Genomic DNA, 13,233 nt, shown 5'->3' with positions numbered 1-13,233 from the left:
ACAAGATGGAACATTCCATGTGTCAGAGACTTGGATCCCCGCCCTTTTTTCATGTTCGTGGCCAAATGCTATCTTACCACTAACTCCGCTATCCCAAATCTCCTTGCTCAACCCAATTACAAACCGAGAGATCTACTTTCTGGTCAATACCCGCAGAGCCCAGGATCCATCTTGTATCAGACTGGCCACATCTCACAATTTATTGCGATCTTTTCAAAATGGTTTGAATGATGACCAACACGACTGCAAACACTTGAAACAAATGTACACGTGGCATGGGAACAGAACCTGATCAGACATGCAACATAAAGGCCGTGGGAGGTGAAAATTTGCAATAATAAAGAATCATAAAGGCAATGAGTAGATGATACTCACATCTTACTAATTGTAAGAACATAAGAAATAGGAGCAGGAGTCGGCCATTTGGCCCTTCGAGCCTGCTCCGCCATTCAATAAGATCATGGCTGATCATCGACCTCAACTCCACTTTCCTGCCCGATCCCCATATCCCTTGATTCACTTAATATTCAAAAATCTATCGATCTCTGTCTTTAATATACTCAACGACTGAGCCTCCACAGCCTCTGGGGTAGGGAATTCCAAAGATTCACCACCCTCTCAGTGAAGAAATTTCTCATCTCAGTCCTAAATGGCCAACCCCTTATTCTGAGACTGTGACCCCTGGTTCTAGACTCCCCAGCCAGGGGAAACATCCTCCCTGCATCTACCCTGTCAAGCCCTGTAAGAATTTTGTATGTTTCAATGAGATCACCTCTCATTCTTCTAAACTCTAGAGAATATAGGCCTAGTCTACTCAATCCCTCCTCATAGGACAATCCCGATCCCAGGAATCAGTCTGGTGAACCTTCGTTGCACTCCCGCTATGGCAAGTATATCCTTCCTTAGGTAAGGAGACCAAAACTGTACACAATACTCCAGGTGTGGTCTCACCAGGGCCCTATATAATTGCAAGAAGATATCTTTACTCTTATACTCAAATCCTCTTGTAATAAAGGCCAACATACCATTTGCTTTCCTAATTGCTTGCTGTACCTGCATGTTAACTTTCAGTGATTCGAGTACAAGGACGCCCAGGTCCCTCTGAACACCAACATTTCCCAATCTCTTACCATTTAAAAAATACTCTGCTTTTCTATTTTTCCTACCAAAGTGGATGACTTCACATTTCTCCACATTATATTCCATTTGCTCGCCCACTTACCCTGTCTATATCCCCTTGAAGCCTCCTTGCACCCTCCTCACAACTTACATTCCCACCCAGCTTTGTAGTGGTGAATAAGGGAGTGAATCTTAAGGGTTAATTAAAAAAAATCTAGTCTTGTGTTCTTGCAATTACCATTTAACTTAAATTTACTGTTTTTAAGTTTTATGTTTCTTCCAGGCTTGGGCAGGGCAAAGCAAGCTCTGTGCTGGAGAGCGGGTGGGGCTAGTTAATTAATTAACTGGTCTGGATCTGCAACTGCCAGAGAGGTGACTCATAAATCTCAGTAGTATAAATAAGGCAGGCTGGAGTGCAGCTTGGAACAGAGTGTAAATGTGTGAGTTTGGTGAGTAAGGGAGTCAGGTGCTCCTGTCTTCTTTTTCTATCTTTGTCAGCCTCCAGGAGAGTAGAAGTTAAAAATCTGCATGAGAGGGGACAGAGAACCAGCGGGAGTTCGGCTCTGTGAAACCCCTCAACTGCATTTGGAGAAAAATAAAAGGTGACATCACAGGGAAAAGCCAGAGGCAGCGGACCTGAGCGGGAGTGAGCGTGGAAGCGGAGCAAATAAACAACGCAGCAGAGGAAGGCCCGAGAGCAGAGGCAGTGGACCGGACAACAAAAACAAGGAGTGATGTCACAGGAAAGCAGGGACGTGATTGGTTGGTCAGTATTTCTCTTTTCTTGGACATTAGTTTTTAATCCCGGCTCTTAATTTAAACCAAACGTTCAAAACTTAAACACTTAATTAATTAAATACATTAGAGATGGCAGGGCAGGCGATGTGTTACTGCTGCAACACGTGGAATCTGGTGGACACCACGGAGGTCCACGGCGACCACACTTGCACTAAGTGTTGGTTGCTTGAGGAACTTCGGCTCCATGTTGATGAGCTAGAGTCCGAGCTTCAAACACAGACACATCAGGGAGGGGGAGAGTTACCTGGACGCTGCGTTCCAGGAGGCAGTCACATCACTTAAATTAATTAATTCAAATTTGATCCATGGTCAGGGACAGGTGGGTGTGACTACGAGCGAGGCAGGTATGGGGAACCAGGAGGTAGTGGTGGAGGAGCCTCAGTCTTTGCTCTTGTCCAACAGTTACGAGGTTCTTACTCCGTGTGTGGACGAGAGCATGGACTGCAGGGAGGATGAGCAAACTGACCACAGCACCGTGGTACATGGAGCCATTCAAGTGGGGGGAGCAAAAAGAAATGTGGTCGTAGTAGGGGACAGTATAGTTAGGGGGATAGACACTGTTCTCTGCAGCCGAGAGCATGAGTCCTGAAGGCTGTTTTGCCTGCCCGGTGCCAGGGTAAAGGACATCTCCTCTGGGCTGGAGAGGAACTTAGAGTGGGAGGGGAAAGATCAGTTGTCGTGGTCCATGTAGGTACCAATGACATAGGTAGGACAAAGAAAGAGGTTCTGCTGAGGTAGTATGAGCAGGTAGGGGCTAAATTAAAAAGCAGAACCACAAAGCTAATAATCTCTGGATTACTACCTGAGCCATGTGCAAATTGGCATAGGGTAAATAAGATCAGAGAGATGAACGAGTGGCTCAAAGATTGGTGTGGGAGAAATGGGTTTCGATTCCTGGGGCACTAGCACCAGTACTGGGATGGGAGGGAGCTGTTCCGTTGGGCGGCCTTCATTTGAACCAGGCTGGGACTAGTGTCCTGGTGAATTGAATAACTAGGGCTGTAGATAGGGCTTTAAACTAAATAGTGGGGGGAAGGGATACGCTGAGCGGAAATTAAAAAAGTCAAAGATAAATGAGAAGGCAAAAGTGCAGGGTAGCGATAGGGGTAATGATAATCAGAGTGTGACAGGAAGGGACAGAGTGTATACACATAAGAGTGCATCAGAAAGAGGGGTCAGATTAGGGAAAAATGGTAAAAAGACAAGATTAAAAGCTCTATATCTGAATGCACGCAGCATTCGTAACAAGATAGAGGAGTTGACAGCACAAATAGAAATAAATGGGTATGATCTGATAGCCATTACAGAGAGTTGGTTGCAATGTGACCAAGGCTGGAAACTGAATATTCAGGGGCATTTTCCTATTCGTAAGGATAGGCAGAAAGGAAAAGGAGGAGGTGTAGCTCTGTTAATAAGCGATGAGATTAGTGCAGTAATGAGAAATTATATTGGCCTAGAAGATCAAGACGTAGAATCAGTTTGGGTGGAGATAAGAAATAATAAGGGTAAAAAGTCACTAGTGGGAGTGGTCTACAGGCCCCCAAACAGTAACCACACTGTAGGACAGAGAATAAATCAAGAAATAATAGAGGCTTGTAAGAAAAATATGGCTATAATCATGGGAGATTTAAATCTCCATATTGATTGGACAAAGCAAATTGGCAAAGGTAGACCTGAGGAAGAGTTTTTAGAATGTATGCAGGATGGTTTCTTAGAACAATACGTTGTGGAACCAAATAGGGAGAAGACTATTTTAGATCTGGTAATGTGCAACGAGGCTGGATTAATTAATGATCTCGAAGTGAAGGATCCTCTTGGGAAGAGTGATCCTAGCATGGTAGAATTTGAAATTCTGTTTGAGGGTGAGAAAGCTAGGTCTCAAACTAGTGTCCTGAACTTAAATAAAGGTAATTACAAAGGTATGAAGGCAGACTTGGTTAAAGTGGACTGGGAAAATATATTAAAGGGTAAGACTGTAGAAAAGCAGTGGCAAACATTTAAGGAGATATTTCATAACTCTCAGCAAAGATATATTCTAGTGAGAAAGAAAGACTCTAAGAGAAGGATGAACCATCTGTGGCTAACTAAGGAAGTAAAGGATGGTATCAAATTGAAAACAAAAGCATACAATGTTGCGAAGAATAGTGAAAGGCCAGAGGATTGGGAAATTTTTAAAAACCAGCAAAGGACGACTAAAAAATGATAGAGAGAAGAAGATAGCTTATGGGAGTAAGCTAGCAAGAAATATAAAAACAGACAGTAAGAGCTTCTACAGGTATATAAAAAGGAAGAGAGTAGCTAAAGTAAACATTGGTCCCCTAGAGGATGAGTCTGGGGAATTAATAATAGGAAACAGGGAAATGGCAGAGACTTTGAACAAATATTTTGCATTGGTCTTCATGGTAAAAGACACTAAAAGCATCCCAATAATGGATATTCAAGGGCTACTGGGGTGGGGGGACTTAAAACAATCACTATCACTAGAGAAAAAGTACTAAGCAAACTAATGGGACTAAAGGTGGACAAGTCCTCTTGACCCGATGGCCTGCATCCTACAGTCTTAAGAGGTGGCTGCAGAGATAGTGGATACATTGGTTGTAATCTACCAAAATTCCCTGGATTCTGGAGGGGTCCCAGCAGACTGGAAAACCGTAAATGTAACGCCCCTATTTAAGAAAGGAGGGAGACAGAAAGCAGGCAACTGTCAACCAGTTAGCATAACATCTGTCATTGGGAAATGCTGGAGTCCATCATTAAGAAAGTGGTAGCAGGACCTTTAGAAAATCATAATACAGGAAACTTTCTGATATCCAGCACTGACGGGGCCAAGCTGGTGCCGTAACATCAAAAGTGCCAGGCATACCAGAGTTAATGTTTAAACATACAGAACTGAGAAGCTCCGTGTGAATCAACAAACCCTGTTGCTTAGCAACAGCTTCAAAACAATCGGCTGCAGCTGCAAGCGTCTGTAGTTGAAGCTGTTGCTATAGCTACAGACCTTGCAGTGCTTGACTGGGGGGGAAAAAAAAAGCAACGAGAACTAAAAAAACATAGAAAACGGCTCCTGATTTTTGCCGTTAGATCGAGTATTCCGGATATATAACCTCCGGATAAACCAAAGTTTCCTGGATAGTCAAGCAGAGTCAGCATGGTTTTATGAAAGGGAAATCATGTATGACAAATTTGCTGGAGTTCTTTGAGGATGTAACGAGCAGGGTGGATAAAGGGGAACCAGTAGATGTCTTGTATTTGGATTTCCAGAAGGCATTCGATAAGGTGCCACATAAAAGGTTACAACACAAGATAAGAGCTCACGGGGTTAGGGTAATATATTAGCTGGGATAGCGGATTGGCTAACTAAATGAAAACAGAGTCGGGATAAATGGGTCATTTTCAGGTTGGCAAACTGTAACTAGTAGGGTGCCACAGGGATCGGTGCTGGGGCCTCAACTATTTACAATCTATATTAATGACTTGGATGAAGGGACTGAGTGTAATGTAGCCAAATTTGCTGATGATACAAAGATAGGTTAAGAAGGTAAATTGTGTGGAGGACACAAAGAATCTCCAAAGAGATATAGATAGGCTAAGTGAGTTGGCAAAAATCTGGCAGATGGAGTTTAATGTGGGAAAATGCGAGGTTATCCACTTTGGTAGGAAAAATAAAAAAGCTAGTTATTTTTTAAATGGGGCGAGATTACAAAATGCTGAGGTACAGAGGGATCTGGGGGGTCCTTGTACATGAATCACAAAAAGTTACAGGAGACTCTCGTTTAAACGCCACCTAATTATCCGGAATTCTCTAATAACCGGCAAAATTCAGGAGTAGGTTTTGAGGCTTCCGTATACTGTATAATTGCGGCCGTGTAACCGGGTCCCCTGTGGCTGCGCTGCGGGGCTCCAGCACTTCTGGCTGTGCTGCGGGGGCTCCAGCACTTCTGGCTGCGCTGCGGGGGCTCCAGCACTTCTGGCTGCGCTGCGGGGCTCCAGCACTTCTGGCTGCGCTGCGGGGCTCCAGCACTTCTGGCTGCGCTGCGGGGCTCCAGCACTTCTGGCTGCGCTGCGGGGCTCCAGCACTTCTGGCTGCGCTGCGGGGCTCCAGCACTTCTGGCTGCGCTGCGGGGCTCCAGCACTTCTGGCTGCGCTGCGGGGCTCCAGCACTTCTGGCTGCGCTGCGGGGCTCCAGCACTTCTGGCTGCGCTGCGGGGCTCCAGCACTTCTGGCTGCGCTGCGGGGCTCCAGCACTTCTGGCTGCGCTGCGGGGCTCCAGCACTTCTGGCTGCGCTGCGGGGCTATCATACCGTGGGCCATTGTCACTCCATGTCTCTTCTTCCTTATCCGGAATTTTTAATCAACCGGCATCATCCCGGTCCCGTATACCAAAGAGTTTCCTGTAGCATGCCGGTACAGCAAGTAATTAGGAAGGTAAATGGAACGTTGGCCTTTATTGCAAAGGGAATGGAGTATAAAAGTAGGGAAGTCCTGTTACAATTGTACAGGGCGTTGGTGAGATCACACCTGGAGTACTGCATACAGTTTTGGTCTCCTTATTTAAGGAATGATATACTTGCCTTGGAGGCAGTTCAGAGAAGGTTCAGCCTTTTCCTATTTTCCCACATTTTAAACGGGTTTCTCGACATTCGGAGATCATGTCAGGTAAGTATGTCAGGTAAATATGTCGGGAGTAGCAGCGAGCTGCATAGTTCACAGCTGCAACTGCAGTAAAAAGCTGAACTCTCACATCTGTTCACTTTCAAATGTCAGAAATGTCTGATTTTAGGATTTGGGTGACATGTTGATCTGTCTGGAGGCTGTCAGTGTGTGGCGTTAACTCTATATGCACTGTCACCACCTTGGAGCAAGCTCTCTCACCATTGACAGATCGCTTCCGCTATCTCAACTTCAACTGCCATCTATTCCAGCAACATCGGTGCCCTTGAAAAAAATCTCACTTTGGTCCTACGAATCCCTCTACAATCAACCCCAACACCAACAACAACACCTACCTTCTGTGCAATCACCTGATGCTGCACAGGACATCAGCACCCAACAACCTTGCTGCCTGGGAGGCCAACGATGGCATCACCATGGCCAGATTTACTTCACTTGACACTGTACACCCTGGCTGCCACATGATGCGCCAAGTTAAAACCACCCTACACCAGCACCATAAGACATTCCTATAATGACCAAGCCGTTCCTTTCACGCTCATCATTGCGGGGGATACTGTTATGTCTAACCATTCACTGCAACTCACAAAGACACTTCCAAAGGTGAACACAGATCTGTAGAATAAGGCAAAATGTTGAAAATAAAGATTTCAATGTTTGACAACACAGTAACAGAAAATTTACATGAACATTGCATAACACACCCAAGTGTCTACCCTTGTGTGTTGTTAGTTGGTATGATTGAACTAGATGAGGGCGAGAGTGAGCGGTGGCTAGTGAGATGGGGAAGTGATAATGAAGATATAGAGGGATGGGTGGAGGTGCAAGGTAAGTTGGTGAGAGTAAAAATGTGCAGGAGTAGGGAAGGGAAGGCAGAGTGATGGGCATGTGATGAGTGGCACAGCAGGATGAGGTTGAGTGTGGTTTTGCAGTAACGTCTCGTGAGATCATTGAAAGGTTTGCGCCACTGCAGCCTGGTCCTCCCGATGACATCCCTGCTTTTGCCCTCCTGTGCAATGTGCAACCAGGCTGCGTTGATGTCCTGGGGAGGTCTCTTCCACCCATGGGAAGGGAAGAGAACCTCCCTGCGTGCGGTGACTCCCTCCACAAGCGTATGGAGGGAGTCATGCGTGAGCCTGGGTGCAGCTCTGCACCTTTGTGCAGTGCTCGTCAGTGTTTGCAGCCCCTCAATTCTGGAGAACACTGACTGCACACCTGTCAAAATCAATGTGGGCGTGGTCCCTTTATGGAAACCGGCTAATGACGCAGATGTCCATCAGACCCGCTTCCTACTAATTGGCAGGGAACCCCGCAGGGCGGGCTTAACAATGTCAATCTATGGAAAGTCATTTTCAGAGAGCGGCTGCAGACAGGAGCAGGACCGGAACCTGCCAACCGGCTCTCCTGTCGCCATCCCGCCTCCGCAGGGAAAATCCTGCCCAAAGTATTTGTTTAATTTCTCTGCCATTTCCTTATTCCCCATTATAATTTCTCCTGTCTCAGCCTGTAAGGGACCCACATTTACTTTCACTAATCTTTTCCTTTTTACATACCTATAGAAGCTTTTACAGTCTGTTTTTATGTCTCGCTAGTTTACTCTCATTCTATTTTCCCTTTCTTTATCAATTTCTTGGTCCTCCTTTGCTGAATTCTAAAATCCTCCCAATCCTCAGGCTTACTACTCTTTTTGGCAACATTATAATCCTCTTCCTTTGATCTAATACTATCTTTAACTTCTCTTGTTAGCCACGGTTGGACCACTTTTCCTGTGGGGTTTTGTGCCTTAAGGAATGTATATTTGTTGTAACTGATGTATTAATTCTTTAAATGCTAGCCATTGCTTGTCTACCATCATACCTTTTAATGTAGTTTCCCAATCTACCTTAGCCAACTCACCCCTCATTCCTACGTAGTTTGCTTTGTTTAGATTTAAGACCCTAGTTTCGGATTTAACTAAATCACTTTCAAACTCAATATAAAATTCTATCATATTATGGTCACACTTTCCTGCAGGCCCCTTTACTACAAGGTTATTAATTAACCCTTTCTCATTGCACAATACTAGATCTAAAATAGCCTGTTCCCTACCTGCTTCCTCAACATACTGATCTAGAAAATAATCTTGCATATGAATTCGTCCTCCACACTATTACTGCAAATTTAGTTTGCCCTGTCTATATGTAGATTAAAGTCCCCCATGATTACTGTATTACCCTTGTTACCTGCGCCTTTAATTTCCTGATTTATACTCTGCTCTACATTACAGCTACTGTTTGGGGGCCTATAAACAACTCTCACCAATGTTTTATGCCCCATGATGTTTCTTAGCTCCACTCAAACTGATTCTACTTCTTGATTTTCGGAGCCAAGATCCTTTTACATCTGAGGAAGGCTGTCCTTATCTGAGGAAGGATGTTCTTGCCATGGAGGGAGTGCAGCGAAGATTCAACAGACTGATACCTGGGATGGCAGGGATGACGTATGAGGAGAGAGTGGGTCGATTGGGCTTATACTCGCTGGAGTTTAGAAGAATGAGAGGGGATCTCATTGAAACTTATAAAATTCTGACAGGACTAGACAGACTAGATGCAGGAAGGATGTTCCTGATGGCGGGGGAGTCCAGAACCAGGGGTCACAGTCTAAGGATAAGAGGTAAGCCATTTAGGACAGAGATGAGGAGGAATTTCTTCACCCAGAGAGTGGTGAACTTGTGGAATTCTCTACAACAGAGGGCAGTTGAGGCCAATTCATTAATATATTCAAGAAGGAGTTAGATATATTGCTGAAGGCTAAAGGGATCAAGGGATATGGGGAGAAGGCAGGGACAGGGCTGATCATCCAAACGCAGTACCATGATCTCACTGAATGGCGGAGCAGGCTCGAGGGGCCGAATGTCCTACTCCTGCTCCTATCTTCTATGTTTCAATGTTTCTCTCTACTGTCTTTATCCCATCCTTTTATCCCTCCTCCTTTTCCATTTTGCCTATCTCTTATAAAAGTTAAGTATCCTGGAATATTTAGCTCCCAACCTTGGCCACTTTACAACCACATCTCCGTTATGGCTATTAGATCAAACCTGTTCATTTCTATCCGTTATTAATTCATCTATATTGTTGCGAATGCTTTGTGCATTCAGATATAGTGTCTTTGGCTTTACTTCTTTCTATTTTTCCCTGATGTCACCTTAGTCACTGATGTCTTATTACTCTCTGTCCCTTCCTGACCCACTCTGCTTATTTTTACCCAAAACTCTACCCTACTGTGAAGCCTCGACATTTCTCTCGCTTCTTTTAAATTTACTCTTTCCTGAATCCTCCCACCTCCCTCTTCATTAGTTTAACGCCCCGTCTACTGCCCTGTCTACTAATTATACATGGATGAGAAGCAAGCTGTGAACACAGCCAAAACGTAGGGTGTTTAAAGCTGCCTACTGTTGGTAAATTACCCTCCTAATAACAGTTACATTTCAACAAAGCTCCCAGGTCACTTGAGGCATTACAGCAAAGATAGTTAAAATGTTAGTTAAAATGCACTTTTGATTAACTATCCTAGATTCCTGCATTTTTGATGTTTTCAGTGCAAAATCAAGAATACAAGGTTGCAACAGTTTTAGAAAGTATATATCTATACAAATAGTACGTATGCACAGGAATTTTATGCTTTGGTTGATGAATTCAGCATCCATTATTATTGGATTTTAGATGCCCTTCAAAATCATGTAGCATGACCAGAATTCATATTATAGTGGATCTATTCACTGTTTGGAACCTTGACTGGTGGTATTAAGCGAGAGGAGCAGCAAGTGCGGGATCAGCGGCGCTATAAAGAGCGCGAGAGGAGCAGCGGCGCTGTAAAGAGCGCAAGAGGAGCGGTGGGATCAGCAGCACTATAAAGAGCGCGAGAGGAGCAGCGGCGCTGTAAAGAGCGCAAGAGGAGCGGTGGGATCAGCAGCACTATAAAGAGCGCGAGAGGAGCGGTGGGATCAGCGGCGCTATAAAGAGCGCGAGAGGAGCGGTGGGATCAGCAGCACTATAAAGAGCGCGAGAGGAGCGGTGGGATCAGCGGCGCTATAAAGAGTGCGAGAGGAGTGGTGGGATCAGCGGCGCTATAAAGAGTGCGAGAGGAGTGGTGGGATCAGCGGCGCTGTAAAGAGCGCGAGAGCGACGGGATCAGCGGCGCTATAAAGAGTACGAGGGGAGTGGCGGGATCAGCGGCGCTGTAAAGAGCACGAGAGGAGCGGGATCAGCGGCACTCGAGTTCCATGTTTCAGAGCTTGAGCGACAGCTGGAGTCAATGCGGTGCATCCACGAGGCTGTGAGTTACGTGGATAGCACATTTCTGGAGGTGGTCATCCCGCAGCTTAAGAGTATGCAGACAGTGAGGGAATGGGTGACCGCCAGACAGAAGGAGGACGACCAGGCAGGTAGTGCAGGAGTCCCCAGAGTGCATCTTGCTCTCCAACCAGTATTCAGTTGAGTATTGGTGGGGGCGATGGGTCCGCTGGGGAGTGCGGCCAGAGACAAGTCCAAGTCTAGCTGCACAGGCCGGGCGGGGGGGGGAAAAGAGTGGAAGAGCAATAGTGGTAGGGGATTCGATAGTTAGGGGAGCAGACGGGTGTTTCTGCGGCCGCAGACTTGACTCTAGGATGGCATGTTGCCTCCCTGGTGCCAGGTACCAATGACATAGGCAGAAAGAGGGATGAGGTCCTGCAGGCAGAGTTTAGGGAGGTAGGAGAGAGATTAAAAAGCAGGACCTCAAACGTAGTAATCTCTGGATTATTCCCGGTGCCGCGTGCTGGTGAGTACAGGAATAGGAGGATAGAACAGATGAATGGTGCAGGAGGGAGGGCTTTAGATTCCTGAGACATTGGGACCGTTTCTGGGGAAGGTGGGACCTGTACAAGCCGGACAGGTTACACCTCAACAGAGCCGGGACCAATATTCTCGCGGGGAGGTTTGTTAGTGCTGTTGGGGAGGGTTTAAACTAACTTGGCAGGGGGATGGGCACCAGCATATAGGAGTAGAAAAGAGTGAGTGTGTTGCATAGTACTAGAGGCGGAAGTAGTACTATATTAGATAGGAGCAGACTAAGAAAAATTCAAAAATGGGTTTAGAATGCATGTACGTAAACGTACAAAGTGTGGTGAATAAGGTAGGTGAGCTACAAGCACAATTAGCCATGTGGCAATATGATGTTGTGGCAAGAACGGAAACGTGGCTTAAAAACGGTGAGAACTGGGCACTTATTATTCAAGTGTACAAGGTGTTCAGAAAAGATAGGGAAGGAAAAAAGGGAGGTGGGGTGGCAGTGCTGATTAAAGAAGACATTGTAATGTTGGAAAGGGAGGATGTTTTTGAGGGGACAAGGACAGAATCCATTTGGTTAGAGTGGAGGAGCAAAAAGGGTATGTTCACACTATTGGGGGTATTCTATAGGCCTCCAAATAGTGAGAGGGAGGTAGAGGAGCAAATCTGCAGGGAAATCGTAGAGATATGCAAGAGCTATAGAGTGGTGATATTTGTGGTGTATGTAACCGTTCCACCTTTAAGAGAACTATTTTAAGAGTTGCACTACTTTATCTTGGCTGCTGTATACTGTAATACCGGTGGTGACCACACCGGTATATAAGTGCTGTGTAATGATTTATTGGGCAGTTCAGCCCTGACCTTCGACTAGTAAAGACCTGTTAAAATTTACTCTTGTGTCTGTGTAGTAATTCTCACTATAACACACAGACTTAACAATATTAGGGGACTTTAATTACCCAAATATCGATAGGGATAATGCGAGGGTAAAGGGAAAGGAAGGGGAGGAATTTCTGAAATGTATTCAGGAGAATTTCCTTGACCAGTATGTTCTTGGCCCAACTAGGAAGGAGGCATTGTTGGATCTGGGGCTGGGGAATGAGGTGGGCCAGGTCGACCAAGTGTCTGTGGGAGAACACTTGGGTACGAGTGATCATCGTATCATAAGATTTAGATTAGCAATGGAGAGGAGCAAAGATCAATCTAGAGTGGAACTTCTAAACTGGAATAGGGCTAACTTCAATGGGATGCGAAAGGATCTCGCCAGGGTAAAATGGAACCAAAGACTGACAGGAAAAACTGTAACGGAACAATGGGTCATCTTTAAGGAGGAGATGTTCCAAATACAGGCTACGTACATTCCAACAAGACAGAAGGGTAAGGGAACCAAAGCAAGGGCTCCTTGGCTGACGAGGGAGATAGGGAAGGTGATGAAACAAAAAAAAAAGTGTATGATGCATGTCAGGTGGATTCTTCAAGGGAGAACCAGACCAAATACAATAAGTTGAGAGGGGAAGTGAAGATGAAAATAAGATTGGCAAAGAGGGAATGAGAGCAGAATGGCAGTTAACATAAAAGGGAACCCAAAAATCTTCTACCGGCATGCAAACAGTAAGACAAAGAAGGTATTATATGCTTAGAGGCGCAGGGCAAGGCTAGAATACTCAATGAGTACTTTGTATCAGTGTTTACTAAGGAGGTGGATGCTGACAAAATATCAGTAGCAGTGGAAAAGGTAGAATCAATGGAAGGGGTGGAAATTGATAAACAGGATGTACGAGAAAGGCTGGGTATGCTTAGAGTGGATAAGTTGCTTGGTGCAGATGGCTTGTATCCCAGA

General features: G+C 45.4%; 1 protein-coding gene across 3 annotated transcripts in view; it reads right to left on the bottom strand.

The window, feature by feature from the left end:
- LOC147100557 (PR domain zinc finger protein 2-like) overlaps positions 1–13,233 on the bottom strand; it is a 176,181-nt gene that overhangs the window by 103,107 nt on the left and 59,841 nt on the right. The gene's annotated exons all lie outside the window — the stretch shown is intronic.

The sequence above is a fragment of the Somniosus microcephalus genome, chromosome 25, assembly GCF_052327205.1.
Source record: "Somniosus microcephalus isolate GS21.2 chromosome 25, FLI_Smic_1.0, whole genome shotgun sequence".
Taxonomy (NCBI): Eukaryota; Metazoa; Chordata; class Chondrichthyes; order Squaliformes; family Somniosidae; genus Somniosus; species Somniosus microcephalus.
Note: the sequence above shows the minus strand (reverse complement) of the source record. Positions and strands in the feature narration are given on the sequence as shown.